Raw genomic sequence first — 26,776 nt, forward strand, 5'->3', positions numbered from 1 at the left:
ATGAGTTGATAAAATCCAACCAACAGCACAGAAACAGAACATACCAGCGGCCTGGGAAAGTCTCACAGTGGGCAATGCGTGGCTTGCTAGGCCTTCCAACAGCCCTGGGCACCTCTGGAGATGCCATAGACTATTCGGTGTGGAAGGGGACATTCACTTTTCTACGTTAGTCCCTGGTGCTAGTGAAGGTTCTTTAAGCCAAAAAATACTTCCTGGAAGTGGAATCTTCTGCCTGGGCACCACTCCTATCCTCTTGTCCTGTAAACAGCCTTGGTCTCTGGGGGGAGTGGCCAGGAGCAGACCCAGCCCATGCCCACTCAGTCAGCGTACCATGGACCCCAGAGTGGCTAGATCAGGGGCTACTGTACAATCCAGACTGGACCACCTGAAGACCTCTCTGAATGGGCCCTGAAACTACTGGGAAACCAGAAGGGTGGCTAAGCTGCTGGAAGCCACCACAGAGCCAGGGTTTACCTAAGTCTGAAGCTGACACAGAAGCAAGCAAAGGTCAAGAAAAGGAGAAGAAAGACAGACCATCCTTTGAGCCTCAGGGTCCATCTGCACCTGAAACCACTTATCCCGTGGACTTTTCCAGATGCACAGGCCAACAAAGTCACTGTGACCAACAGCAACATGTGATTGTGTCATCTGCCACTATGAGCTCTGTGCACTGAGCCCCTGGGAGGAGGGAAGCCACACAACCAAATGCATGGAGCCCTGGCTGGCCACCCTGGGGCCTCCAGCAGGCCGGCCACTAGTAGAAGTGCAGGGACAACAGTCAGCCCTCCTCAGACACATGAAGCCCTGGCCCCAGGCTAAAGGGGGAGCCCGGTTGCACCTGGGAGGCTAATCGCTCCTCAAGGTGCAGGCACCCTGGTCAAAGCTTGGGATTGTCGCTGTTTTTGAAAGTGGCTTGTGATGGTGGCCCATCAAGTACAGCTGAATAACCACATCTGCAGGGTCAAGCTGGGAAAGAAAAATTCTGGCATATTTGAAAATATGAGCATTCAAAAGAGAGTGGAGCCTGAAAATAGACTAAAAAAATAGCAAACAGAAGAAAACTAAACAAACAGACCAAAAATTCCAAGGCTAGAGTGAGGCCCCTGGAGATAAGAAGAATTCCATAAAAAATGTGCTGCAAGGGCTTGCAGAGCTGGTTGGGGAAATTCCTTCCAAAGCTGGAATACCCATTATGGGAGGAAGAAGAGGCTCTCGTGGTTTGGAGCAGCACAGGTCAAAGCCCCTGGGGCTCTCTGCCGCTGTGCTTCTGTGACTTGGAGGCCCACAGCCGACTGTGTGCTGCAGAGATGCTCACCCTATCTGACAGGAGATTCTGAGAGTGATTTTTCAGGGGTCTGGGGTTGAGACCAGCAATGAAGGAACAGCAATAATTGTGTTGCCTTTCCCCCACACCTAGCAGTCCCAAATCACTCATTATCAGCCATGCCGATCCACTCATCCTCAGCAAGCATCACTGAGCGAGCGGAAGGTCAACTCCTTGGCCCAGAGAGCAGTTCAAACTGCCAGTGTGTGACAGCCTCCTGTGACTTCAACACGCTCTTCACTCTTCTCACTGCAGATGCCAGGGACGGCTGAGGAGGAGGGCACAGCTACCCTTCCTGCAGCATGGCCTCCACAGCCCACAGGCCACATATGCCACAGTCTCCCGGGGACACCATTCACAACTCCAGACACAGTAACTGGGGGTAATGCTTAGGGGAGGCAACACTCTTGCCCAGCACTCAGGGTGGTTGGTAGGCTTACTGAGGTGAGTTCCATGTGTCACTGTATGAAATATATCAACATTAAGCTGTGAAATGCTTCGCAAGCCTTGATTGGCTGGTTTTACTCTCCCTGTGCACACAGTCCATGAGTGAGGAAACATCTCCATCTTCCCACTTGGAAAAAGGGGACCAAGACCATTACACAGAGGCTGAGCCACAGCTCACATGACCACACTGAGCTGGCCCTCCAGAAGACTGTGGTCCAGTTAGGACAATACGGATAGTTGCCACATTCTTTCTCCACAGTAATCATTTCAGCCTAAAAAGAAAGGTCTATTATGACTCCATATCAGCCTGCTAGCAATAACTTAGAGCTTATAGCTACTATTCATGCAAGCGAGGGAAGTGAAAAGGAAAGAAAAAAATCTTTGCTTTATACACACCAGAAAAACAGTGAGGGTCTGCCAAAAAAAAAAAAAAGTCTTCTTCACTAACTGAATGTGGGCATCTAAATTCCAATGACTCCTTGTTGGGTAGAGAATCAAATTTAATATCACTATCCAAAACATGGGCTTAAAAAAACTGCACACACATTTAAAGAATTTCAAAGAAAACAAACATTTTAGAGTTGACTTGTAGATAGCAAAGAAAGTAAATTGTCCCTGCACTCCCTTCTCAGGCAGAAGAGCCCTGAGGGGTGTGCCAATCAACCTGCAGGCAGATGGAGCTGTAGAGGGCTGACTGGGCAGCACCCTGTGCTGGACAATGCCACCCTTGACACAAGGCAGGACATCTTCCTACAAAGAGCCACCTGAGTGGCTTCCTTCCGGATTTGAGAGTCAGGGGAACAAGTACAGGAGAGCTCAAACTGGACTTCAGACACCTCCCATGACTTCACCTGTTCTTAATTTTTCTAAAAGCAGAAATCAATGACTAAAAGCACACATAATGAACTTCAATTTTCTTCACCAACATGCTCCAACCATTTAGTTTCTGGGAATAGCAGCCTGTGGCTGCAGGCTACACAGGTACTGAAACGCAGCCATTTTTAAAGGCCCTATGAAGCAAGCACTGGGCTTAAGAGACCAGGTTCTGACTGTTCCAGCTACAGTGTGGTCACTGACTGCAGCCCCTGAGCCTCACTACCCCAGCCTAGGAAATGGGAGTGTGATGAGCTGTGCTTCTCTCCACTGATGACTGGGCCAAAGGGGTGCATCATCACAGAGAGAGAATTCTTTAATGCCCCTTCACCTCTCCTCTACTCCTCCAAGCAGTTTTGCAAATGACAAATCAGGAACAGCATTCTTTAAAAACCACACCAAAAAGCAAACTGGTGTGACAGAGCACAGAAGAATTAGGACACAAGAAATCAGGGGTCTAAGTCCAGCACTGTGACCACTCCGCAGCACAAACCCTGAATTCCCAAGACCCCCTTTCTGACAAATGGCTCACTTCCCCTGCCATTTCCACAGTGTCACAGAGAGCCCAAGCTTCCCACCAGCACCTGCCACAGATACAATTCTAACCACAAGTCCAGTAGCAGATGTTTCTCTTGGCCTAGGGGCTCTGCACCCAGCCAAAAGGTAGGGTTTCTCCTAGGCCTTTGGAAGCACACACAACAGCCCTCAGAACCCTTTTCTTCTCCAAGAATGGCAGCCTGTATGTGAGCCTGGGGCCAGGGGGTCTCCATTTCTAATGCTGTGACTCCGCTACTGGAAATACTAATGGCAGATGGCAATGCCCCCCAGAGACTGGGAACCACAGAACAGAGCATTTCATGGCTTGACTCACCCACCCTTCCCCATGAAGCAGGGCATAGCTATGGATTACGATTTGATCAGTACAATTTTCCAGATTGAGACATTTGAAAAAGATGCAGAGCTGCAAGGGAAAACCCAGAATTCCCATGTCCTGTGTTTACCCCAGACCTGGCTGGCTGCTGTGGTGGCTCTACGGGCCTGGCTGCCACCCTCTCCCACAGTGCCAGGGAAGGGCCAGAGGTGAGGGAAAGGAGTGGTGCATCAGCAGCAACCTAACACTTTCCTCAAAAGGAGCTCAAGACACTTGCCAAAAGAAACCCTGCAGGTTAAGGAACAGGTATTTCCACACTGTGAATATAAATCCAAAGCCATGAGAAAAATGAGTCGTGCCCTGGCTGGTGTAGCTCAGGGGATTGAGTGTGGGCCTGCAAACCAAACAACCGTGGTTGGATTCCCAGTCAGGGCACATGCCTGGGTTGCAGGCCAGTTCCCAGCAGGGGACGCGTGAGAGGCAACCATACATTGATATTTCTCTCCCTCTCTCCTTCCCTTCCCCTCTAAAGATAAACAAACAGAATCTTCAAAAAAATAATTAAGAAAAATGAGTCATTTGCTCACCTCCACCCCTAAGCCAGCAGTTCCAGGAGGTCACAGCTGACCCTCCCACTGGCGGCTATGGAGGAACAAGGCAGATTTCCAGGGGCACCCAAGGGAGTTACTTCCACAAGCTCCACATAATGATGGCTGATGCCCGGTGGTCTCCACCCACACACTGAGAGGCACAGGGTTGTGAGCCAGAGCCCAGAGGGCAGCCTCACCTGGCAGAAGGTCACAGGATAGGCCAATTACCCTGAATTTGGTCCCTTCTCCTGGGGAAGGACAAGATTTGAAGACTAATTCTGTATGTGTCCCTGAGGTACCACACTCTTATGTCCAGTCACTTCCCTTGTCACTAGAACAATCCACTTACTGTCACTTCAAAGGAACCCGAACACCAAACTGGCTCCTGCCTCATGCTCCACCTACCCGCTTCCTCCACCAGCCACCTTCCCTGTGACAGCCACTAATATGGGTCTTTCTTGTCATTCAGATCTCAGCTGACACATGGCCCCCTAGGAACCACCAGTCACTCTGTCAAATCGCCAGTCTCACTTCCTGGCAGGGCACTCCTCTCTAGGGGACATTTTCTTGCTTGAGTTCCTGCATGTTTGTTTACCTCCATGCCCCTCATGCCCTCTCTACAGGCAGGGCCCTGCCCATCTTCACTGCTGACCCCAAGCACCCCTAGCAGGGGCTGGCACACAGCGGGCACTCAATAAGTATTCTCTAAGTGAATGAACACAGATGGAAAAAAAGAAAAGAAAAACAAATTATCCTCCACTGTGGATACAGCTGGTACCTATCTCCTTAGAGACCACTGGAGTGAATTCTGGAATCTCCTAGTCCCTGGCTGCCTTTTGATCTGTCACCCAAGTTAAAAACAGCTGCTGCACGCCCCTCCCTGACTGTCCGCCTGAGGACAGGGGCTGTCTGGACCTGGAGTTCAGGAAATGCTCCCCATGCGAATGAAGAGCTGCCAGAGCCAGGGGACTGCACAGGTGGGCAGCACGCATCCTGCAGAGACCACCAGACACCCTGCCAGCAGGGGCTTGGGCACAGAGCCAGCCACCAGGGGCTGTGGGCAAGGGTTGAAGTGGGTATTTCTTATTCTGACCACATAGGTTTACACCCTGCCTTTCAGTTGCCTGACCTGAGGAAAGCCAGCGAGCTTTTCTGAGCCTCTACTTCTACACCTGCCAAATGGCAGTGATGACAGCTGCTGCTCAGGGTTGCTGTGAGGAGGGCCTGAGAGGGACCAGCAAACGGTGAGTGTCCAAACATCTGCTTCCGCTCCCCAGCACCCCAGCGGGTATGGCTGGAAGAATGTTTCTCAGCATATCCCTAGGACAGCTCAGAGAGAACTTCCAAGGCAGGAGATGAAGTTCCTACAGGAGCACTGCATGAAAAGCATGCTGGGCGGAAGTCACCGCCCAGTTTGGCAGGTGTGCTGTCCAGGCAACTCTTTCCTGCTCCTACATACGAGCTGTTAAACACGGTCACCAGCACAAGCTCTTCTCCTTCATAGCAGGCATTTCCAAGAAGATGCTCAGACATGCTAACTCTTTGATACTAGTAATCATGACTTAGATAGACTTAGAAGAGTAATATAAAATGGGAGAGGCTCACTAACTAGAAGCTAGCCCACACTAACTGAGCTTGATATGCCAGGCATGTTCAAAGACCTTCACACAAGCCTACTCCTGACTCTTTCTAACTGTCTTATAGGGAGTTGTTATTATCATCCTCATTTTACAGAGGAGGAAGCTGAGGCACAGACAGATTAAGCAACTGGCCCAAGCTATACTGCCAGCACATGGTAGGACCAGGATTTGATCCCAGACCTCTGGCTTCTGGTCCCATCTTCTTAATCCCTATTTCTTATTCCATTTGGCTTTCAACAAATCCACTGCTCAAGTACTTAGGAACAATAAATTTGTCTTTGCTGAATCTGTAGATTTTTAAAAAGGCCCTTCTTGTCTAAACATTTAAGAGGCCAGGGGGTGGCAGAGAAGCAACTGTCTTCCTAACCCTCCATGTTTAGCTGACCACGGAGGGGCCTTCCCCAGCCAGTTCACCAGTCAGGTGAGCAGGGGCAAGGACGCTGGAGCTGTGAGGGCCTCAGAGCTCGCCGTGTGCAGACACCAAGGCTTGAGAGAGGGGTAGTGCCATGCCAGGGTCAGACCCTCGCCACCTCGCTCCATACTGCGAGGCCAATAAAAGGCAAAAGGTTCTAGTATTCTTCAAAGCAAGCTTCCCCTTGAAACGTGTACATTTTACAGACTGGAAATACAATGGAATCAAACAGGGTGGAAGTCTAAAATACCACAAACACTCCAAAACTATTTTTAAAAATGTGTTCTTCAGAACTCACATGCTTAAGAAATGATGTCTCTCTGGCTATAACTGCCTGCTACTAAATCAGTCACACCAACTTGAACAACCCAAGAAGTCTGCATTCCTTTGAAATGGCTGTCATCTGAAATACCACTCAGAAAAAAAACACGAGTTTCAATGCTGAAAGGTAAACTTCCTTTTTGGGTACAGAATAAAAATATTATTTCCCTGCTTCCTCTGCTGCTGCTGGAGACACTCCCAGTGTTTTATTTACTCCGCAACACTGGCGACATTAGGAGGAAATGCTTCTTCTAACTCTTAAATGTCAGAATCTGGCCCGGAAAAGGGGAGAGCCAGCCCTAATGACTTCTTGCAGCTCCTCTGTTTTCTAAATTGTTATGTACTGTTGGGCACTCAGAAGAGAGTAAGTGCGAACTACTTGCGAGGCACAAACAAGACAAGCACCTCTGAGCCCAGCCCCCAGGCCTAACGCAGGACTGCAGTGCATGCACAGGCACTCCCTCCCTTCCTCCCTCTTCCACAGGAAAACTGTTCAAGTTCACAGTTCTTTGGTTCCTTGCTCTAAAAAAAAAGAAAAGAAAAGAAAACACCTGGCTGGTGCTGCTCAGCGGATTAAACACCAGCCTGCAAACCAAAGGGTCGCAGGTTCAATTCCCAGTCCGGGCACACGCCTGGGTTGCAGGTCAGGTCCCCAGTAGGGGGAATGCACGAGAGGCAACCATACACTGAGGTTTCTCCTTCTCTTTCTCTCTCCCTTCACCTCTGTCTAAAATAAATAAAATCTTTAAAGAAAATTTGTTAAATTTTAAAGTATTGTAAAACTAAACAATATATGGCCTTCTATAAGTTGCTTTTGTCATTTAGTAGTAATGGTTCTGAGATTTGGCCATGTTACTATGTGTAGCTAGTTATGGTTCATGCATTTTCCCTTCTGTATATAATACATAATCTGACTACGTTCATATTTAACACCTTCCCAACTCAGTCTCCTGTCAATGGACATCCAGACTGCTCCAAGAGTTTTGCTATCACAAACAGTGCTGGTGCGTTTGCTGTGACATTTGGTGGTGGTGGGGGGGGGCTGTCTTTTTGTTTTTTTGTTTTGTTTATTTTTATTAACATACAATTCACATAACATAAAACTCACCATTTTAAAGTATACCACTCACACTTACAATTTACTGTATTTGCAATGTTGTACAACCATAACCACTAATTCCAGAACATTTTCATCACCCCCCCCAAAAAAACATGGCGTCTACCTGTTGGCAGTCACACCCAAGAGCAACTCCCCCTTTCCCTCCACTCCTAGTAACCACGAATCCCTCTGTCTTAATGGATTTTACTATTCTGAACATTTTAAATATATGAAAGCATATTGTATCTGGCCTCTTGTATATATGGCCTCTTGTATCTGGCTTATTTCACTTAGCATATTTTAAAGGTCCATCCATGTTGCATTCTGTATCAGTACTTCATTTGTTTTTATGGCTGAATAATTTTCTATTGTCTGGCTAAACCACAGTTATTTATCTACTTATCAGGCAGTGAACATCTGGGTTGTTTCCATTTGGGGCTACTGTGAACATTTGTGTGTAAGATTTTGCGTGGACACATGCTTTCAGCCCTTCTGGGTATACGCTGAGGAGTGGAACTGTTGGGTCATATGATAACTCTGTATTAAGCTTTTTGAGGAACTGCCAAAGTACTATGGCATTTTCAAGATAAGGAACTATTAAAATTAGTAACATTCAACTGTGTACAGCTTAAAAAATTATTTTAGCAAATACTGATGACGGTGAAGCTAGCTGATTTCTGTTTTGCTTAGAAGCAGAGAAGTGATGCTTATCAGGCCGGTGTTCCTGAAATCCTGACCAAGCAGCAGCAGGGGGAGAGGGATGGGGCCAAAGGGAGGATGACAGAGATAGGAAGACCACTCAGAAGCCCACAAAGATATGACAAGAAGAGAGTAGGGCCCAAATCCAAGTGCAGCAGGGGAATGACAAAAGGAAAAAGACATAGACACAGAGCAAGAGACCTTGAAAACATGATGCTGAGTGAAAGAAGCCAGACATATAGAAGGCCACATATTGTATGATTTCATTTCAAAGAAATGTCCAGAAGAGGTAATCCACAGGGACAGAAAGTGGATTGATAATTACAGATGCTGGGAGAATGACTGTTCAATGGGTACAAGATTTCTTTTCGGGCTGATGAAGTGTTCTAAAGTGAGATTAGGCTGCTGGGTGCACAATTCTAAAGATACCAAAACTACAGAACTGAAATGTAATGCATGGTACATAAACTGTGAATCAATAATAAACTGTGAATCAATAAAGCTGTTAACAACCACCACCAAAAACAGATGGTGCCTTCATCACCCCAGGTCCATGAACAACTAATGATTACACATGGGACATGCAGCACGACCAAGAAATAAGCCTGTGCTGTGTTGGGCCACAGTGATATGCGGGACTGGTTGTTTCCACAGCAACATGTGGCCCATCCTGACACAAACACATCTACACTACTGCATGTTCGTGCTGAAAACATGTCTCTGGCCAATTAACTTAAAGTCCTGGGAGAAACCAGAGTTGTTCTATCCCAACAGTGACCAGACTCTGTCCCAAGGCCACAGTCTGAACCTTCAAACACAGGAAACTTGGTTTGGAGGGTTGGTGGTAGAGGAGACTTAAAGAATGTGACTATATCAGAATAATTCCTAGCCTGGAAAAAAATTAACAATTTATAACACAACGAACTAACCTTCCAAAAAGATGAACCGAAAAAATTTTTTATTTTTCACAAAAACAGAAAAATAAGCAACGAATATCCCAAGTGAAAAACAAGCAAAATCCACACAAAGTCTGCCCTAGCTGGTATAGCTCAGTGGATTGGGCACGGGCCTGAGAACCAAAGTGTTACCAGTTCAATTCCCAGTTGGAGTACATACCTGGGTTGTGGGTCAGGTCCCCGGTGGGGGGCACACAAGGGGCAACCACACACTGGATGTTTCTCTCCCTCTCTTTCTCCTTCCCTTCCTGTCTCTCTAAAAATAAATAAATAAATAAAAATATTTTTAAAAAGCATAAACAGTCCTTAAACATATGACAACATGATCAGCTCACACTTCAGAAAATGCAAATTAAAACTATATTGAGCTACTCCTTACACCTGTCAGGTTGACAAAAATCCACGTCTGACTACGCCTTCTGTTGGTGAGGCAATGGGGAAACAGGCACTCGCCCCACGGAGGGCAATTTGGCATCACCTATTAAAGTTACAAATGTGTTTTCCCAGTGACCCAGCAATGTCTCTGGGGGATGCTGCCCTACAGACCCACCTGCACACAGGAGACAGCACAGAGATAAGATCACTCCTTGCAGGTACGTTAGGAAACAGCATATTGGAAACATGCCCAAATGCCTTTGTAAAGGGAATGGGATTTAAGACAAAACAAAAGGAACAACTTTTGTTCCTCCAAAATGAGGAATGACTTCACAATACTAACAGTGGAAAGGGAGACTGTCGATGACCCTCCACATGCTGACATGGAAATTTCTAGACTACATTGGGAAGTGAAAAACAAGGTGTTGAACAGTGTGTATAGTGTGCTGACTTTTATTTAACAAAAACAAAAAATAAAAATATAAATTTGTGTTTGCTTTATATGCATAAAGAAACACTGGAAAGCTACTCAAACTACTAAAGAGTGTTAACTAGCAGGGAGAAGGGGGACGGGGCAGATGAGATCAGAGGTGATGGGTAAGATTTCTCAAAGCATACTTTAGTATCTTTTCATTTTAGAACAATGTGAATGGACTGCATATTCAAAGAGCATTATTTAAAAACAAAGGCTCATGCTCATTTTAAAAGACACCAAAGCCACATAAAAGCCTTTGGCAAATGGGTCACCGACAGCCGAGCAGTGAGGGCTGTGAGCAGCACTGGCACGGCGCTCAGCCCAGCTCTCCCTTTCCTTCCTCCTGCCAATCTGTGTCAGAGCCCTGCACCACATCCAGAGGCCAGAAACCACTGGACTGTCCTGTGTCTGTCCCTGGTTCCAGGCCTCTCAGACTTCACACCTGGAAGGTTCTGAATGGGGTTCCCCAGCTGTCCACACACCCAAACAACCTGCTATCCAGCTGGTGTTGCTGTCTTGCTCCTGGCGCTTCTCCTCCCGGCACTGCCCACAGATTTGTGTGCAACTCCCCTACCCCCACCAACCAGTGCAGCCCTGTCTCCCCAATCTATCATCAGGAGCAGGGGCACAGCACTGGGGATACCTATTAATCAGACATAACCCCGGCAGCAAAGAGCTCCTGTGACCCAGCCCACAGGGCGCAAATGATACCTAAAAGGTACATACAGGCCAGGTGCATGCAAAGGAGCAGCCAAAGTGGGTGATCAGTAGGCAAAACATGTTCCAGCATCCAGCTTGGCTAGTGAAGAAAGCAGCGAGGAGTGAAGTCAGAAGAGAAGAAAACAGACCGAACAGGAATGGGCCCTGGATGCCAGTGACAGAGGACTTGGACTCTTGCTCCAGGCATGCAAAAGTGAGAGGAGTTGCGGTCTTACAGCTGGCCCCTGAGAGCAATGCCATCTGCCTCACTCCAAGAACATCTCAGTCTTTCACCCAGAAGCCAGCTCTCCCAACCAGCTGCTGGCTCAGCCAGCCTGGCCTCCATGAAACCGGGGCACAGGGCAAGTGTGAAAGTGTTAAGAGGAACAGCAAAAGAAAAGGCTTCTGTCCTCAAAGAGGCAATATTCATTTGTCGGGAGATTTCTCTCCACAGTAAGTCAATGCCCAGAAGAGGCTGACACAACAAGGCACTATACTCATATTTTCAAAAACAGCAAAACTATTTCCACCTCACCTACTAAAAGGAGAGAACTGGGCTGACCAATTCCAAATTCTATTTCCATAAGATGCAAAGGGCTGTTTTGTTTTGTTTAGTTCAGTTTTGTTTTAAAAACCTCTTATTTCCAAGATCTTGATTCAGAAGCTAATGTATTAAAGAATGAGATTTTTTTCTTTTAATGAAGACGTTTGTTTCCCTTTTTAAGTTTTAAAGTACTATTTTCTTCCAGATGAAAAAAAAATCCTTCATAGTGGCCTTTAATTTTTTTTTCTATTTTTTTAATTCTCACTGAAGGACATTTTTTTCATTGCTTTTAGAGAGAAAGGGAGAGAGAAACATTGATGTGAGAGAGAAACACAGATCAGTTGCCTCCTGTGTGCAACCTGGACCAAGGATGGAACCCGCAAGCTAGGTATGTGTCCTGACCAGGAACTGAATCTTCAACTTTTCAGTAACTGGACGATACTCCAACCAACTGAGCTGCACCAGCCAAGGCTGGCCTTTAAATTTCTTTTGAAAAGATTTCTTAAATATCTACCAGTTGCTAGTGAACTGTGACACACAAGTACAAACCTCATTTAACAAGTCTAGGCCCCGTACTGCATACAACAGGACCATTGTCCCCCAGAGTGCGTGGTCTTTGGGAAGGCAGACATCTTTTTGCCAGAGTTGACTCTGTGACCAGTCAGTGAGGCCTAACACCAATAGGTGGAAGGTCAGGGAACTTTTCCCAGCCTGGGAGACCCACTCACAGGGAGGCATAAACAACCCCTCTGACTATGCATACGCAGCACCAATGCCAAGGCCCCAGAAGGAAATTTCTAGACATTAGCGTGTCATGGATGTGGACCCTGAGAAAGAAGACACCTATTAAGAAGGGCATCTGGTTGCTAACTGGGCTCAAATTTAAAAATCCAGTAGCAGCCATTTCTACACAGGGCCTCTCAAGCAAACTGCACTTCAGGGAGAAGCCTGCACTGCCTGCCTGCGTGCATGGTGTCCCTGCCATCTGAGCAGCCCTTCTAAAGGAGTTCCTGGAATCCTATTTCAACCAATAGGACGGAGACTTTCCCTGTCCAACTGGAGCTGCACAACTACATCCCTATCACCATCTTCACCAATCAATCAAGGCAGTTCCCATTCTAACCAATTAGGAAAGTGTCTTTTGGACCAGTGAAACTGTGGAGATTTGGAGTCCTCATTTGCATGAGGACAGACCAATCAGGGACTCCTGCCTATAGAAGCCAGCTTTCCTCTGGTTCTGAAAGTGTGCTTTCCCTTTCTACCAAAGACTGATGACTTTCCTCAGCTAAGCTGAAACACTGAAGCTATCTTGCCAGAGCAGAGCATAGCAGAGTAAGCAGAGCTGTCTAGCCAGAAAGGGGCCGGGCCCCAGGACTACCTCACAGCCCTGCTGTTTTTGCAGCCCTGCTGTGTCACACTTGAGCTGTTTGCACCAAATCAAGTTTCCTTCTTTGTTGCATCCCAAACTGGGGATTCCCATTGGCATAGAACTGGCTCAACAACCACTGGTTGACATTAGTCACCCTGAAATGACCAGGTTGACTTACAACCTGGACCAGCTCTCTGGGTCAAATCAGAGTGAGCTAGTGAGCCTCGGGCAAACACATTTCCTGAGGCACTGGCCCCTTCTTCCTGAAGACTCCTGAAAGGAGAGTTGATAAACTCCCTTTACCAACTTCTCAGCAAGCCAAATCAACCCAACCCAACCTAACTTCACCAGATGGAAAAAACATACATTTGGAAAACACAGAACACCTGCAAGCTCGAATGAGGCTTTTACCTAACAATGGAAGGTTTTAAAGACACAAAACCAAAGCATTTGGGCACAGGGAAGGCCTTGGATATCATTTATTCGTCGTTGTCTCTGACTTTTTATCATAGGTGGGGAAACTGAAGCCCAGAGAACATTAAGTGGCTTTGCTCAAGGAACAAAGTGTACCCCTCTCTGAAAGTCTCTGAAGTGCGTGCAATGCTTCCATCATCCAGTCCTGAAACTGTCCTCCCCACCAGACCACTTCACCTCTGAGCTCCTGCCTGGGCACCAGCACTGTAGCCTCCAGCTGGCAAGTGAGTAGACCCTATCGACCCAGCGGAGCTCCCTGCTGGCCTCCTGGAGCCTCTGGAAGCTACAGGCCCCCACCACATACAACAAGATAGTAGGGAACGAATTGCAGGAGGCAGCTGACCTCTTCCCAGCACAGCCATTCAAGGGAAAGCTCGGAGCCATCCCAGGACAGCCACACAGGCCACATGGACCCCTGGGGACTAAACAGACAACTGAAAGAACTTCCTAAATTTTCTTTGGTGGCTATTAAAACAGGTGCCCTAAACATTCTCTACAAGACAGTACAAAAAAAGAAAATCAGCCTGGAAAGACTACGTTGTACATAATTTGTTTTGGTAGAGCTGCCTTAACATAGTCTTTGAAAACTATTGATAATCAGATGGTGAAGAAAAAAAAGTTAAGGTTTCCATTCAAAGGCAAAAGAACTAAATGAAAACAATCTGGTTTTCTTTTGGGGTGGGTATGATGGGGAATAATGGGTCTGGTTTTGTTTCTTTAAAGAAACCTTTGTTACTTTTTCTTCAAATGTTAAAATCTCACCAACACTTGCAGTCAGGTTACACAGTGATTTCTCGTGCTACTTGCCATTTTCTTCTGCCAATAAAATATATGCTTTTAAATCAAGAGAAAATGTTTTCTTTCATAATTTCCTGTTTTCTCTTTAGAGCTGGGATAGTGCTTTTTAAATTTTTATTTGTTTAATCCTCATCAGAGGACATGCTTATTTATTGATTTTAGAGAGCGAGGGAGAGAATCACTGATATAAGAAAGAGACATCAATCAGTTCCCTCTCATATGTGCCCCCACCAGGAACCAAACCTGCAACATGGGCATGTGCCCTAACTGGGAATCAAACCTGTGACATTCCGGTTTACAGGACAATGCTCCAACCAAGCCACATCGGCCAGGGCAGGAATAGTGCTTTTTTAAGTGCAGGAGATATAAGATTAGTTGCAAAGACCATGTTTTAAATTTTCAACCTTGACTGGTATGGGTTGGTGGATTAAGCTCCAGCCTGTGAACCAAGCAGCTGCAGGCTTGATTCCTGGTCAGGGCACAGGCCTGGGTTGTGGGCCAGGTCCTAGGTTGGGGCACATGGGAGAGGCAGACAATTAAGGTTTCTCTCACACATTGATGTTTCCCTCCCTCTCTTTCTTCTTCCCTTCCCCCCTCTCTGAAAATAAATAAATAAAATCTCTTTAAAAACTTCTTTTATACACTGGGTCTTCTCTATAATTACATTCCAAGGCAAACAGTGTTAAGCATAAATTAGGTCCCAAATATGGGACTTGAGTCCTAAAAAGCCCAGAAAACCTTACTGCAAAGCTACACTCCCATTAGGCAGGCCCAAGACCTTCAGAACACAGCCTCCAGTTGCTCCTTCACCCCAGCCTTGGAGTTCAGGCTCCTGTGGCTCTGGCCAAGAAGAAGAGCCACTCCAAGCTTTCCCATTGCATCCACCTTCCAGAAAACCACCAGAGCTACAGAATCCTTTTTATTCAGCCTCTCTGTACCAGGCTCCCCTAAAAAAAAATCTATTTATCACCGTCTTGTTGCTAAAAAGATGTGAAATGGCCTAATGTAGCAGTTCTCAACCAGAGACACATGCCTAAACCTCTGGGGAGTTTGGAAACATGCCCCATCCCAGAACAATTAAAACATAAGGTGGTGGCAGCACGGGCCTGCAAACCACACGATTGAGGTTCGATTCCCAGTCAGGGCACATGCCTGGGTTGTAGGCCAGTTCCCTGCAGGTCAACTCCCAGCAGGGAACGCACGAAAGGCAACCATACATTGATGTTTCTCTCCCTCTCTCCCCTCTAAAGATAAATAAATAAAATCTAAAAAAAAAAAAAAATAAGGTGGTGGCAACCGAGCACTGGTATGTTTAAAAAAGAATCTCCCCAGGTGATTCTGATTAAAGTAAAGCAGACAAAGCCCTGGCTGGCTCAGTGGACTGAGCGCGGGCCTGTGAACCAGACAATTGCATTTTGATTCCCAGTCAGGGCACATGCCTGGGTTGCAGGCCAGTTCCCAGCAGGGGACACATGAGAGGCAACCATACATTGATATTTCTCTCCTTCTCTCCTTCCCTTCCTCTCTAAAGATAAATAAATAAAATATTTAAAAAAATAAAGTAAAGCAGACAAGTTGAGAATCACTCACTTACAAAAGTCCACTCAATTGCTATGTAATGAAAAAACACAATCAACAGTGAAACAAACAGAAGGCGGGAGCAAAGCCAGAAAACAAGGTTACAACCCGAAGCGCAAGGCTACACTAGAGTGAAGGCAAACTGGCTCTGAGCTGAGCTTCCTGGTGGCCCATGCAAAGAGGACTCACTGTCTAAAACAAAGATTTTCAACCTTCTGCATCTCACGGAACAGATAAACTAATTACTAGAATTCTGTGGCACACCAAAAAATATATTTTTGCCGCCCCAACAAAAAAAATAGGCACAATTTTGAGTCTTTCACACTGGACAGCTACTGTTTTGTTGGCTGTTGTTATTTTTGTATTTGACGATCTAAGGGCAGAGGTCAGTGCCCCTGACTACATAGTCAGGTACCGCATGTTTTACAAATTCTTGCCACAGCACACTGGTTGAAAATCACTGGTCTATGAGATGGCAACAAACCAGAGTCACAGGAGAATCTTCTCCTTGACCTGGGACCTGACACAGCTGCCTCCCCCATGTCCTCTAACAGAGACAGACGCACAGCATCAGGCAGTGCAGACCTCACCACCTAAGAAGCAGCAGTGGGCCACTTCTCACCTAACAGCAGCCCTTGAGAAGGGTGCCCTCAAGTCAGTGCCAGGCTACTTAGGGCTGTCTGCAAACTCCTTGCTGGAAATAAACCCCCAAGGAAAATCATTGCCTGCATATAAAACATGTTCGCAAACCCACTTTGTTACCCTCAGACAGTGACAGCAATTCACCCAACCTGCCATTCTGAACTTCAAGAAGCTGTCATGAAAACACAAGGCAGACTCTGCTTCACTATGTAAATGATGGCACTGACTCAGTGTCCAGGAAACAAGCTCTACAGTCACAACTGTCATGAAAACACCAAGAACACTGAATCTGTCCCCACAACTTGAGGCAGGGCCAGGTCGCAGAAACTGCCAAGCATTCCCCTCAATGTTTGTGCTCAGAGGCCACTGACCACCCTCAGGCCCACAGCTGCAGTCTCTCGGGCCTAAGAACAGGGTCTGTCCAGCAAAGGCAGCCTCGGAAACAGACCTCAGGGCCACCAAAGCCAAAGACATCATCAGAAGAGACCTCTGAGCCGCTTATGTACCAACAGTATGTCCTGTGTGCTTTTCTGTTATGTGCATTACACTTCAGTAATAAGTTCTTTTTAATGTGTGTAATGTAATCAAGAGTAAATCACCCTCCTGCTCCCGCATACATGACATTTTCTTTATGATCCACGCAAGTCACATTTCAAAGTCACCACTGATGAGTTAAAGTAGCAACTACTCACAATTGCCAAAAGTGGAAACAGCCCAGGTGTTTGTCCCCAGATGAATGGATAAACAAACTGTGGTCTAGCCACAGCATGGACTATTACTTGGCCATAAAAAGAAAAAAAGTACTGACCCAGGCACTGCATGAGTGGACCTGAAAAACATTATGCTCACACATGGGATGACTCCACTGCATGAAATGTCCAGCACAGGCTGATCCACAAGGACAGAATGCAAATGCATGGTCCCCCAGGGGCCAGGGGAAAGAGGGGTGCTCAGAGAGATGGCCAGGAGGGTGCAGGTTTCCTAGTAAGTGATGAAAACCCCGGGAACCAGGCAGTGTTGATGGCAGCACTGTGCTGGAAGTGTGCCAGTGCCACTTTTAAAGTGATTTTTACACTTTAAAATGGTTACCGTGATGAATTTTATGTATACTTTGCAGTGAAAAATTAAAATAGCAAAGCTTTCATTGTTCAACCCCAGAACATATTAAATCAGAGTAAGAACTTCTAGTAGTTAGTGTTGACTTAAAAAATAAAGTTTTCAAGAGTCCACATCTGTCAGAGATACATACTTGAAGCATTTGTCACCTAAGAGAGGCCTGGGATTCATGCTAAAATAATCCAGTGGGAGGTAGGGGATACCTAGACTGAAGTTGCTGAAGCTGAGGGATGGGGTGCACCAGACTATTCTATTTTTATATATTAGAAATCCTCCCTAGTGAGAAGCTTTGCCTTGTTTTAAGCAGGCTTCCAAAGACCTTTGACATGCTGGGTAAAGAACTTAGACTGTCCAGCTTCAGGCTGGGGCCCCTTGCAGAGACTCCCAGTGCAAGGCCACCAGGGTGGGGCCATCCGCAGGAGGCCACACCCAGGGACCCTTAGACGGTCACCAGGCCCCAGTTCAGACCGCCACAGTGGCACTCGGCGGTGTCTAGCCTAGTCCTTCACATAGCAAACCAATCTGCTGTCCAGGCCTTTGAGCTGCCTGCCCTAAATTCACCTATCAACTGGAGTCGAGGCCAGATTGGGAAATGAGGGAACCTCTCACTAAAATGCCTTTAGCAGACCCCCCACAATACCTGACCACTGCAGACACAGCTCCCCTTCAGGCCAGGGTCAGAGGAAGCAGTATGCTGCTAGTCCCTCCCCCTTGATGCATAACCCCCCTAGAGGTTAGTACCACAATTGCCCGTTTCTCTTCCTCTCTGCCAGAATTAGATGGGGGGGGGGGGGGGGGGGGGTCGTCTCTATCTCATTTCCTATTATCTAGGAAAGTATATGGCTTCACCTAAAACCTTACTGTGTGATTCTGATTCTTGATGGATACTGCTCCAAGGGCACATTATAAAGATTTGCTTTTTACAAATGCAAGACATGGAAGATAACAGGATGTATTGGTTGGCCAGAAAGTTTGTTTAGTTTTTTCGGTAAGATTGCTCTAGTAGTGTGTAGTGGTCCTTAACTTGATTTGAAACAATTTTGTTAGACTGTATTGTGACAACTGTCATGTCACCATGCATTTTTTTAAAAGATTTTTTATTTCTAAACAGAGGGGAAGGGAGAGAGAAAGAGGGAGAGAAATATCAACGTGTGGTTGTCTATCATGCCCCCTCTACTGGGGATCTGGCCAGCAACCCAGGCATGTGCCCTGACTGGCAATCAAACCTATGACCCTTTGGTTCACAGGCCGGTGCTCAATCCACTGAGCCACACCAGCCAGGGCTATCAGCATGCATTTAAAAAAACTGAACAACACTGATGAATTTTTGTGCAGCCACTTTAATATTGAAGTTGGAAGAAGATATGTAACATTTTTAGTGCATTATGCTTTATTGTTTCAAGAAAAGTAAAAACATAACTGAAACCCCCAAAAAGATTTACACAGTGTAGGAAGAAGGTGCTGTGACTGATCAAACCTGTCAAAAGTGGTTTGCAAAGGTTCTTGGCACTGTGACATCTTGGCCAAACGACCCTTTGCTGTGGGGCTGTCTTGTGCATTGGAAGGTACTTGGCAGCACCCCTGGCCTCTACGCACTAGAAGCCAATAGGGGGAGACAGTGACACACTCAATCCAAATCAATAAAGTTACTGGTGAAAATGAAAAATGTGTCTTTTATTTTATGGAAAAAACTAAACAGATCTTTGGCCACCCCAATATTAGTGTGGGGTGCCAGAAAAGAAGGCAACAGGAAATAAGGAATTATGGTACAAACACTACCTAAAATAGTATCAGAGATGCTCTAGAATGTAGAGCCCTGGGTCAGGGAGAAGGGGACATGGAGATGGGGGCATGGAGAGGAGGGCTGGGTTGTGTGCCTGGCAGAGAAGGATTCAGTACAAAGGTCAGGGGGGAAGGGAGGGGCCCCGGGGCAAGGAGAAGGGCACTGAACAGGGTAGGGTAAGCAAGCTCCAGCATGCTGAGTGCTGTGTAAGGTCCGGGGTCCCCAGAGCAGGGCCCAGGAAACGAAGGAAAACCAGTGGGCACCATGAGAGGGGTGGGGGCTCTGAAGGACTGGTAGAGTCCGTCCAGAGACAGTGCCAACACTGGCACTGACCCAGTGTTACCAGGCAACAGTGCAGGCCCCCAGCTGTCAAGTGTTCTGATTTGCTGATAAAGCCGCACGTCTATGCGATCTTCTAATTTTCATGTTGGCAATGTGGAAGACAAGGTAATGGTCTCCCAAAGATGTCCACACCATCCTAGTTACGTGGCAAAGGAGAATTAAGGTAGCAGATGGAAGTAAGGTTTCTAATCAGCTGACCTTAAAGTAGGGAGGGATCCTGGATTATCTAGTGGGTTCAAGGAATCACAAGGGTCCTGAGAAGTGGGAGTTGGTATCAGAGTGACACAGTGGGAGAAAGCTGGAAGGAGCTGGCTTTGAAGATGGAAGGGGCCACAAATCAAGGAAGCTGGAGAGGCAAGGAAACAGATCCCCCCCTCAGAGCCTCCAAAAGACAGGCAGCCCCACTACAACACAATTTTAGCCCCTAAAGCCAGTGTTGAACTTCTAACCTGCACCGTTGTAAGCCTTGTGTTTGTGGTGATTGGGTACAGCAGCCACAGGAACCTAATGCAGCAACCAGTTTTAATGTTTAAAAAGAGGCACTGTACAGCCCAAACAAAACTGATCACGCATCAGGCATGGACAACTTTTGCCCAGTCCACACTGAGATATGAGGGCTGGGACCCTCCTGGGGACCCAGCACCGAGCCTGTCACACACTCTGGCATGCATTCCAGGCTAACTACTAGGACCTGTACCTTTATAAATTGGTCATAGAATTCTCCAGGGTTTTCTAGAAAACAAAAATGCTTGGCTCTAAGGAGTTCCATTCCCAAGGGACCTGTTAGCCACAGCATGAACACACTGCCTAGACATCACCCCGGGACCTGAGACTGGCTTGGAGTACAGGATGGAACAGAATCCTTTTCCACCCCACCTTCTCCTGCAAAGAACCAGAAGTGAGAGCTTTTTCAGGTTCCTAGGGGAGGGCCAGTGCCTCCCTCCCAGCGTGACTCCTAGCACCCACTGCAATGAGATCACTTTAATTTTTTTTTAAACAACAGAGAAACACTTTATAAATAAGCTTTTTTAAGTTCCCTATGTTCAGATCAGAGCAGAGCTGCTTGGATTAGAGGTGAAGTGGAGGACCCAAGGCCCTGCCCACTGGCCACTGAAAAATTGTGTGAAAACCACAGCCCAGCCCGAATCTCACTAAGCTCTGCCCTGGGTCCAACCCTCCTCCTTGCTCAGCCCCAGCTCGATGCTTCACCCTGAGACCCGGTCAGAACTCTGTTCCCTCAGCTGGCAGTCCTCCGAAGAGGAAGATGCTGTTCCTCGGAATTCCCACTCTTCCTTCCAGGCTCAACTTACTCGTCCTTAACTCTGAAGCCTTCTCAGACACCCAGGCTCACTTTCAGAGCCAGACAGCACCTTCTAGACCTCCCACTCCAGGGACGGACAGGACTTGTCCCCACATTAGGAGTCACTCTCTGCAGACCACAGCTGCTTGGGGGCAAGAACTTACCACCTGTGTATTCCCAGATTATAGCACATGATACTGTGTCCTCAGTAGACACTAAATAAAGGCTGAGTGAACTGGCTTATAAATTAATTTTCCTGTACTGCTCTAAGTTATTGCATTATGATGTTTATGAAATGTACCAGGTAAAACCTCACTTTTAATCTTTAATAAAGTGAACCTACCTAAATTAATAACTCTACATTACATCTTAAAGTAATTACCTTAAAGAAATGCAGCTTCAATTGGAGAAGACAGAAAACTGTCCTTAAAATTAAATAAAAAAATTTTTTAAAAAGAAATGCCGCTTTACAATTTACAGATTCAATGCAATACCTATTAAAGTACCAATGGCATATTTCACAGACATAGAACAAACACTTCAAAAATTTATATGGAACCATAAAAGACCCAGAATAGCAGCTGCAATTTTGAGAAAGAAGAACAAAGTAGGAGGGATCACAATACCTAATATCAAACTGTATTACAAGGCCACTGTAATCAAAACAGCCTGGTACTGGCACAAAAACAGGCACATAGACCACTGGAATAGAACAGAGAGCCCAGAAATAAACCCAACTCTCTACAGTCAATTAATATTCGACAAAGGGGGCAATAACATAAAATGGAGTAAAGACAGCCTTTTCAACAAATGGTGTTGGGAGAACTGGACAGCTACATGCAAAAAAATGAAACTTGAGCACCAACTTACACCATACACCAAAATAAATTCAAGGTGGATAAAAGACTTAAATATAAGCCGTGAAACCATTAAAGCCCTAGAGGAGAGCATTGGCAAGAAAATCTCAGATATTCCACGCAGCAATATTTTTACTGATACGTCCCCTAGAGCAAGGGATATAAAGGAAAGAATAAACAAATGGGATCTCATCAAAATTAAAAGCTTCTGCATGGCTAAGGAAAACAGTATCAAGATAAAAAGAGAAGCAACTGTTTGGGAAAACATATTTGCCAATGATACCTCAGACAAAGGTTTAATCTCCAAAATATACAAAGAACTCACTCGACTCCACTCAAAGAAGACAAGCAACCCGATTAAAAAATGGGCAAAGGACTTGAACAGACATTTCTCCAAGGAGGACATACAGAGGATCCAGAGACACATGAAAAGATGCTCGATATCGCTAGCTATCAGAGAGATGCAAATTAAAACCACAATGAGATACCACTTAACACCAGTCAGAATGGCCATCATAAACAAAGAAACAAATAACAAGTGCTGGAGAGGTTGTGGGGAAAAGGGGACCCTAGTTCACTGTTGGTGGGATTGCAGACTGGTACAACCATTATGGAAAATAGTATGGAATTTTTTAAGAAAACTAAAAATGAATATGCCTTTTGACCCAGCAATTCCACTGTTAGGATTATATCCTAAGAACCCTGAAGCACCAATCCAAAAGAACCTATGCACCCCAATGTTCATAGCAGCGCAATTTACAATAGTCAACAGTTGGAAGCAACCTAGGTGCCCATCAGTAAGTGAATGGATAAAAAAAACATGGTAAATATACACAATGGAATTCTATGCAGCAGAAAGAAAGAAGGAGCTACTACCCTTTGCAACATCATGGATGGAACTGGAAAGCATTATGCTGAGTGAAATAAGCCAGGCGGTGAAAGACAAATACCATATGATATCACCGTTAACAGGGATCTAAACAAAACAAACAAGCAAGCAAAATATGACCAAAGACACTGAAATAGGGAACAGGCTGACAGGATTCAGAGGGGAGAGGGGAGAGAATCATAGGGGAAAAGGGGATGGACTCACATGAACAAGTATAAGGGCCACATGGACAATAACTAAGGGTGGGGGGTGGAAATGGGAGGGAGGTGGGGAGCATGGGGCGGGGGGCGGGGGGCGGGCAGGGTTGGGAATATAAGACAGAAAGCTGTACTTGAACAAGAATTAAATAAAAAAATTATTTAAAAAAAAATAAAGTTAAAAAAACAAAAAACAAAAACATAGGAGAGTGTGAAGGCTAGATTAGGTATTTGTTAAAATCTTCCCACATGAGAACATCTAAATTCCAAATAAAGCTTTAAAAAAAGAAAGAAATGCAGCTTTAAATTTTACAAGTAGTGTTTGCTGCAGTCATTACAATGAGGTAGGAAGGAACCCACCTGCAGGCTTACACGCATGGACAAGAACTTCCTGTGCTCTGCTCAGGAGAAACTCCCCATCAGGGGGGTCACAGTCTCCTCTCTCGTCCTCACCTTGTGTGCACCCTTGGCTAAGGCAGATTCAGCCCAGGCCCTCATCTGCTTTCACCTCTGTTGCCACTCCCCTCTTCCCCAGCCATCCAGTCACTCTGTAGTTCTCAGGGCCCCAGCACCTGGACATCATCACCACAAAGGCTTCTTGCTCTCTCTGCTCCAATTCTTCTAACCCATGACACTCCCAGAGGCTCCCCTGAGCCCCCCCCCATTCAGCTTTTCAGCCCACAGGAGCCATTAGAATCACTGGGAAAACTCTGGGAACTGCTACTGGCTCTCATGTCCAACGTCTGGAACACGGCTGTAACAGGCATTTTAACAAGCTCTCCAGGCCACATGATCTGCAGGTGCACCCAAGGGTGAGAACTTCAAGCTCACAGGTCTCACATGCAAACCCCAAACCAGCCCTGAGGTCCTGAACTCCCCACAGACAGAACTATGTGCTGGCCGCCCCTCTCTGTGACACACACCCCTGTGCCAGCTCCAGAACTGCAGCCTGGCCAGGCCCCTGCCCACAGAAATGGTGCCACTTTGCAAGGCCCCTGCCAGAGGGCCCCTCCCCAAACATTGATCTCCCCCCAACCAAGTCCCAAGGCCTCTGCCACCGTGTGGTCTGTCAGCTCCCAGCAAACCCCCAGCAGGCAGCCTGTGCTCAGGTACACGACCCACCTGCCTGCTGGCGCCACCCAGGCCCACCCCTAGCTTGGCCTCCTGCTGTTCCCTCCATCTGAAATGCTCTCCCATCTATCTGCCTTCCACTCCTGAAATGACTCCCTGTCCTTTGAGGTCCAGCTCAAACCCTATTCTCTCCCTGTTACCTTTGTCTTTTCAATTAGACCTAAGTTCTTGGTGGCAAGAAACACAGCATTTCACACACAGCCATCACGAGTTGCCCATTTCCAGACACTGACCCAAACGTTCTGCCCAACTGTCATAACACTACCTTTGATTCAATGTTCATGGTTCTATATCAAATGGACTGTCTTCCATAAAGTAGCATAAAATATTTCTCTGATCCTGTTTCTCAGATTTTGGGACCCAAAGTATTAGTTCTTATACCCAGGACAACTCTGGGTATCGTACTGGGGAGGACTTGCTCTCAAACAGAAATGTGCCTTTCTGGCCTGTCAGTACTCCTTTACTGCTGCAACTGTGGTGGGACGGGGGTGTGGGGAGGAGGGCGCAGACTTGGCATGGTAAATTTAGCTCTCATAATTTATTCACCTCAGAGTCTCAAAGAGTTTACAAAACAAAACATGTAAGTCCAAACCTCCAGGGCCTCCAAGGAGTGCAGGGCAGGTACTAACACATTACTATTCACCATGCCTTGGCTTGGGAACTGATTTCCAAACCCTGAGAAAGCACTCACACCCCAGCCTCCACAGGTGCTGTGAAGCCAGGAATGACCCAGTGACGAGAGTCATGGGCTCACTGCCTGCTGAGGAAGGGGATGCTTTATATTTTATTCACATGCAACTGTTTAAGGCTATCAAGTGTTTCTGTATGAATTTGATCACATTTTAACAATAGCATTACCAGAGGATTTTTAGTACTTGATTTCTATACGTCATGTTTAAAGAACCAATGTGCATTGCTTCAGGATTACAGAGTAAAAGGAAATGGTACCTTTCCTTATAGAGCAATTTGGGCATTTTTTTTCACACAGCTTTACAAACACCAAAAACTATAAAAGCCCACAAAGACTTCCTCCCAGCCAAACTGACTGGGGTCCCCCAGGTCCCTGCTCACTCATCCAGGCAGCTTGAAGTCTCAGAATTCTGCGTCCCTGGATGGAAAAGTGAGGTGTTATCACAGAAACAACTTCATGAGGCTCCAAAATCAGATTAAGTATGGGAATGAATTTGGGGGGGGATGCAGGTGAGTACACTCCACCCCTCTGTGCCTCAGCCTGCCACCTGTGAAAGGCTTCTTCCCACGGTTGCTATGAGGGTGCAGTGAGACGACGGAAGCACCTGGAATGGCTAGAAAGCGAGGTAGTGGAAACAACAGGGTTCTGGATCTGACACAGGTGGCAGCAAACATCAGTGAGGCCCTTACTGACTGTGTAGCCCGGGCAGGTTGCTGACCCCTCTGAGCCTCAGTTTTTGCACACGCAAAAAGAGAAATGGTTTCAGGCTTTTCAGGGTCATGGTAAGAATTAAATTAAACCCTGTACATACACAAAGTCACAGAGGGCCTGACATAGGAGGCATTCTAAAACCACGCAGGGCTCACCCTCCCACCCCCCTCAAATGTTTGGTTTTCATGGGCAGTCACTCACTACTGGAGGAAAAAAATTTTTTTCCTCCAAACTCTAAACACCAAAGAATATTAAATCACTCAGAACTGTGAGGGGGAAGGAGTGACGTCCAGTAGCACCAGTGGCCAGCCCCTATAGCCCCATGGGAGTCTGCCCGCTGCCCAGCACCACACCCACCCTTTCCTTGCTGCTTATCCAAAAACCTTGACAGTGAATATCTTGCTGGATGTGTGGGAATGAACTGGCTTTTTGCACAACCCGAAATTCATTGCCCCTTCAAGGGCACTGACGCCTTACATTCCTTCATTAAGGAAAACATCTCGACTGACCCACACAGTGACAACGGCCATGACCACAGTATAAATCACAACCACAGAAGAATAAAACGAAGACAGCTCTTTGAGAAACCAAAACCCTGAGCGCCATGCCGCCAGCTTCTGAGCAATACTCAGACACATGTCACAGCATATAAGAACTGCTTTCAGGTTTCCTCTGCACAGCCAGCCAGTGCTGACCCCTTACACATCTCATTCAGCCCTCTGTTCCAGGGTTCCTAAATTGGCCCCGAGACCAGCAGCATCGGCAACACTGGGAAACTAGTTGAAAATGCACAATCTCAGGCCTCACCCCAGACCTACTGAATCAGAAACCCTGGGCTTGGAGCCCAGCAACATGTCTAACAGGCGCCCTAGGTGATTCTGATGTGCACTGAAGTCTGAGAAACACCACTACCTGGCTGCCAAGGAGTTATTAATAGCCCCACTTTAGAGATAAGGTAACTGAAACTCAGTGGCTAAAATGCCCAAAGCCCCACAGCCAGGAGGCCAATATGTACCCAATCAGATTCCAAAGCTATTTGTTGCATGGCCTTTGTAGCCAACATGTCTGCACCATTTGGTGCTCTCAGCTGGAGGCCCCACAATGCAATGAGGACATTACCTTAAGAGGGGTGGGAGTGACAGAAAGGATGAATCCTGTGCTTAGAACTGATTAATTATAGATGCTGTTAAATCCACATCATGCATCATCCCTAGATGGTCAGCCGTCCCTCAGGATGAGCCTGCTTCTCCCTGCTCCATTTATCAGTGGGGTTGCCATGAACAGAAAATAGGTAGTCCCTTCATTTGCAGCCCTGTGTGCACCCAGCTCCTAGCACTGCTTCAAACAGGAGAATTAAACGACGCATTCTGTCTCCAGAGAGCTTGCAAGTGCAGCCTGGACACTGCCTGGACCAGGACAAGCGGGGAGACTCTCTGTGCCCAAGTAAGCACAGGCAGAGAGCCTTTTAACAATGTGGTGGGTCTAGTTCAAAGGAGGTAAGTCTTTTTTCTTTCTTTCGTTTTCTAATCAAACCCTAAATCTACCATCCATCAGTTCAGGCTGTCCATTAAAT

The 26,776-nt window shown here is 46.6% G+C and overlaps 1 protein-coding gene across 5 annotated transcripts in view; it reads right to left on the bottom strand.

Annotated features, from left to right (window-relative positions):
* Window positions 1–26,776, bottom strand: part of EPN2 (epsin 2) — a 79,310-nt gene that overhangs the window by 46,206 nt on the left and 6,328 nt on the right. The window contains exon 1 of one of the 5 annotated variants that reach the window (XM_037068915.1): window positions 9,393–9,431. The exons of the other annotated variants lie outside the window; for them this stretch is intronic. The gene's annotated coding sequence lies outside the window, so the exon portion shown is untranslated. Of the gene's footprint in view, window positions 1–9,392; window positions 9,432–26,776 lie in introns of those variants that run through there. 5 annotated transcript variants of the gene reach the window in all.

Source organism: Sturnira hondurensis, unplaced genomic scaffold, assembly GCF_014824575.4.
Source record: "Sturnira hondurensis isolate 20B ecotype Veracruz unplaced genomic scaffold, ASM1482457v3 Scaffold0018097, whole genome shotgun sequence".
Classification (NCBI taxonomy): domain Eukaryota; kingdom Metazoa; phylum Chordata; class Mammalia; order Chiroptera; family Phyllostomidae; genus Sturnira; species Sturnira hondurensis.